Source organism: Hibiscus syriacus, unplaced genomic scaffold, assembly GCF_006381635.1.
Source record: "Hibiscus syriacus cultivar Baekdansim isolate YM2019G1 unplaced genomic scaffold, ASM638163v2 tig00110716_pilon, whole genome shotgun sequence".
NCBI classification, from domain to species: Eukaryota; Viridiplantae; Streptophyta; class Magnoliopsida; order Malvales; family Malvaceae; genus Hibiscus; species Hibiscus syriacus.
Window position 1 is genome coordinate 2,781,887 of NW_024062835.1, and position 4,982 is coordinate 2,786,868.

The following is a 4,982-nucleotide window of genomic DNA, read 5'->3' on the forward strand; positions in this document are numbered from 1 at the left end:
AAACGCCACAAAATAGTAACTTTAGCGGCGTTTTTATACAAAACGCCGCGACAAAGTAGTACTTTAGCGGTGAAAGTTTTATAAAAACGCCGCTATAGACTCATACGTTAGTGGCGTTTTTTTTAAACGCCGCTATAGAATCATACGTTAGTGGCATTTTTATACAAACGTCTCTAAAGACTCATGTTTTAGTGGCGTTTTTATATAAACGCCGCTAAAGACTCGTACTTTAGTGATGTTTTTATATAAACGCCGCTATAGACTCTTGTTTTAGTGGTGTTTCTATATAAATGCCGTAAAAGACTCGTACTTTAGCGGCGTTTTTATACAAACGCCGCTGAAGACTGATGTTTTAGTAGCGTTTTTATATAAACGCCGCTATAGACTCTTGTTTTAGTGGCATTTTCTTATAAAAATGCCGCTAAAGACTCATGTTTCAGTGGCGTTTTTATGCAAACGCCACAAGTTTACAATTTTTTAAATGCACCGGCCTTTAACCCTTTTTCACTTTTCCTACTTCACATAATTTTTATTCCCGCCAAAGTTAAACATAAACCCCTAAACAAAGCATCTTTATCACTCATCGCTATCCAATGAGAGGGAAATAATATTAGGGTTTTAGAAAAAAGAGAGAGAAATAGGCAATTATTTAGGTTAGGGTTTTGATTTTTCATCGTTTGGCTGTAAGAAATAAAACAAAATGGTGGCAGACAAAGGAAAGAAGATGAAAGTAGCAGAGAATGGAGAAGAAGAGAAATCTGAACAAATCGACGGAGACCTCATTCTTTCCATCGAGAAGCTTCAAGAGATCCAAGACGAGCTCGAGAAGGTCCAATTTTCTCATTCTCATTTCACTTTCAGTTATATATCCGTTCATGTTTTTTGCTCTTTGTATATGGTTTATCAGAAATTTTGAGGAATACTGCAGGGAAATTTTGGATTTTCTCGTGTTTATCTGGGATGATTTTAAGTGTGTGAGTATTGAATTTTCTGTAATAACAATTTTGCGTCAATGAAATTAATGTTTATAATTTTGTTTCTTTGATTAGTAATTACCGTACCTGATCAACTTTGTATGTTGGATCTGTCTGAATTATATGGACGAGCTTAATTGTTTCCTTCAACGCGTTTAAGTGTCCACTTGCTGTCTTAAACACGAGTTTTTGAGAGGTCACTTTTGAGTATCATGTCTTATTGCGGAGAAGGTGTTAATGGGATTGTTAATTTCTGTATCCGGTCTTCCTATGTCGTTTTTATGTTCTGCATTTTTTAGGAAGCTCGAGTCCCTTGATTATTCTCTTCCATGTGTTAAGTGCCTCCCTCGCTTAGATAAGGTGGGGAAGTTCCTTTACGTTTGTGTCTTATTGCCCGCCGGGGGGGAGAGTTCCTTTACATTTGTGTCTTATTGCCACACCCGGGGGGGTTGTGTGGTAAAACTGGATTGTTAATTTATGTACCTGATCAGCTTTCTTAGTCATTTTTATGTTCTGCATCGCGTCATTGCAAAAAGCTTTAGTCTCTTAATTGTTCTCTTCCACATGATGTAAAGAGTCGTTCAACACATTGTTGTAGGTGGTTACTTTAGGATCTTATGTCTTATTGCAGAGGTGATTTAAGTTGGATATGTTTTCTTTGACCTTATTTATAGCTGGTAAATGGTTATACATGGTGTTTCTATTTTTAAACTTTTGTTGTTTCTTATTGGTATTTTTAGATCAATGAGGAGGCGAGTGAGAAAGTTTTGGAAGTGGAGTAGAAGTACAATGAAATATGCAAGCCGATTTATGATAAGCGGAATGAGAAGATTAAGTCAATTCTTGATTTCTGGTTAACAGATGTAAGCGGTTCCAATCTTTCCTATAAATTTATATATTGTTTCTTTGAAGTTGTCTCCATGTTGAGGAGAAGGGTTTTGGTTTACTTGTGTTCTTTATGTACAGTTCTTGAGTCATCCTGCTCTGGTGAACTTCTGAATGAAGAGGATCGGAAGGTTTAATATCACTTCTTTCCAAAACTTAAATTGGTTCTGCACTTATATAGTTTTATTACTTTGCAAAATTTATTTTTAGCTCCATTTATTTATTTATTCATTTATTAAGAGGTGTTCTAGATTTGCCTGATATATTCTAGTTAATTGTTTTCTTATTTATTCATTCTTCTTATTTTCAACCTTTTGTTTCTTGATAGATATTCAAGTATATTAGCTCACTCGAAGTGGAGGATTTTAAAGATATGAAATCTGGCTACTCCATTACGTTTGTAAGTTCATATATTTTCCTTTTCTTATCTTAATTCTGTAAGAAACTGAAGTTGCACTTAATTTTTTTATTGCATTAAACGTCTGGTATAAGAAACATTTAATCATGGTCTAATTAGTCATCATGATTTTTTGGAAACTATTATTATGCCTTTTCAGAACTTCGATTCCAATCCATACTTTGAAGATACGAAGCTTACAAAGACCTTTACCTTTCTTGATGAAGGAACCAAGATTATTGCCACTAAAATCAAGTGGAAAGAAGGCATGGTGAGGGTTTCTTCTCTTATCATGTCTACACATCTTCTTGTTATTTGTTTCCCTTGGTTATTATATTACATTAGTTTTTTAAATGTTAAGGGCTTGCCAAATGGAGTTGATCATGAGAATAAAGGAAACAAGCGGCAGTTTGCTAAAGAAATGTTTGTTTATCATATCCAATTATCCATTAATAAATATTTCCTCAGTCTGAGGACTTAAGTCACATAAAACTTGGGCTTAGTTTATCTGTTGTGAAATGCAGTGACTTCATTTTTATTTTCTCAATAAATTTATTGAACTTCAGTCTAGCATCTTATTAGAATATTATACACTAGATAAATCTTCCTTTCCCTTTTTTATATAAAAGAAATTATCCAGACAAGGGAAAAGATCTTATTTCCCCTTACTTTCCCTTGATTTTGTACAATCCAAGTCATCTTTTATTTTTAGTTATATAGAGCCAAACCTTGGCAGATCGAGTTTCCTTTTTTAGTGCAGACAAATTAAGATTACACATGCATTACATATTGTATAATAAAGTTTTATTTATTGAAATTTATTATAATTAATGACTTAATGTATGTATTTATACATTAATTTTAGTTTCTTGTTAACTTCTAGCATGCTAAGAATTTGGTGTTCTGTGAAGTTTGGATTTCTTGTATTTGATTTATCTTCTTTCACTTAGTCACTTGCAAATCATCTATAATATTGTACGAAAATTAATACACATGAATACAGCTTCTTTACCTGGTTTACTGATGCTCAGCAGAAAGATGACATGGATGAGATTTATGATGAGGTAAACTCTATATGCATGTGTTGAATGTATGTAGTTTGTCCTTTATTTTTTTCTTATTTGGGTAAAGAGCTGGTCTAATCATTCACTTGATAAAACTACAGGTAGCAGAGATTATCAAGGAGGATTTATGGCCCAATCCCCTAGCATATTTCAACACTGTAACTTCCCCTGGTTTTGTTTCATACCATTTACATAACGATCATCTTTTGCTTCCCTTATTAATTTTTAGTAACTTAATGCAGGATGCCGATGAAGATGATTGTGATGGTGATGAAGAGGTATTTCATCTCCCACTTCCTCTTATTTCTTTGAAAAACTTATTTCTTATGTTTTCTGTACCCATTTGTTCTAGGATGTTTACTAGGGTGATGGCACCAACTGTGTTTTTAGTGTTACTATGCTTACTGTTCGGGATCTGGTTGTTTCAGACTTTGGCTTTGATGGTTTACCTGGTTGACTGTTCTCTATTGTATTATCTTTGCCATCCTGTTGTCGGGTTTATGAAATTGTAATTTCATTTGCAGTAATGTTATCTGACAGTACTGTTAATTATGAAAGGTAGTGGCTGTAAGCCCTCAATTATCTTGCTAAACTAGATGGTTTCCTTCTGGTTTGTGTGTAAGAATTAAATTTTACACGCAGCTGAAAATGATCCAACAAAAAGCCCTGGCTGGGATCGGTTCGAGTTCGACAAAGATGCCCCACTTGATGATGAGGAAGTTGAAGGTTAAACATCTATCCATATCATCTCATAACTGTATCTGAAAATCAATTAGAATCTATCAGTGTCACGTGATACTTTAGCCTGTGGAAACATAGTTCCTCTCAAATTGTTTTTTGTGTTTCCCCATTTAGCTGTTTAATATAAAATTTAACAGGTATTAGATGTTAAACCTCATAAGTAATGATAAGTATTAGTATCCAACATTTGATTTAGGGGAATCTATTGGTTTATAATAATCAATGATTATCATTGAATATGTACTTCACTTATAAATTTATATATTCGAGTTCACTTTGCAACCTTTAGCTTGAAATATTTGTAATCCTGGAATGAACAAATGTGTACTAGAACTTACTTCATGTGCCTCATTGTTGGCAGTTGCTGAAGATGATGCATCATTAATGAAGCATATTAGCCGGAGCTTTCAGTTTTCTGTCATAGAGGTGATGCATCATTCCTTTTCATTTGTCCTTGTTTCAAATTCCAATTGATGTTCATGCATACCTGTTATGTTGTATGTTGTTATTTGTGTTTTGTGGGAGACAATTAGTTTGGTTGTTCAAGCATAACGGGTGTTGTGTTTATATGTAGGCAAGGAGGGAGGAGCAACTGAAAGCAACTCACGATGAGGCCATTTTTGGCACAACATCTTCTCTTTCTGTTAAAGTAGATAGTGAAACGGAGCTAGTGGATTTAACTGAAAAAGCAATGAAGACTAAATTCTAGTGAACAATATTTTTTTAATTGAAAGTGAAAGAACATAGACTAAATCCTAGAGAACAATGTCAAACTACATTACATTTAATTTTAATGTTTATAAATTTTAAGTTATTTTGTTCTTAAGTATTTTTCTGCATAATTTGTGTCTTAATTAAAATGTATGGTTGTTAATTAGATAAAACTACATGATATTAAACTTAGGTGATGTAGAGCAGAAA

General features: G+C 33.4%; 1 pseudogene; it reads left to right on the top strand.

Moving 5' to 3' along the window:
• The first annotated feature begins 701 nt into the window (after window positions 1-701).
• Window positions 702-4,770, top strand: LOC120138926 (annotated as a pseudogene).
• Window positions 4,771-4,982: the final 212 nt, after the last annotated feature.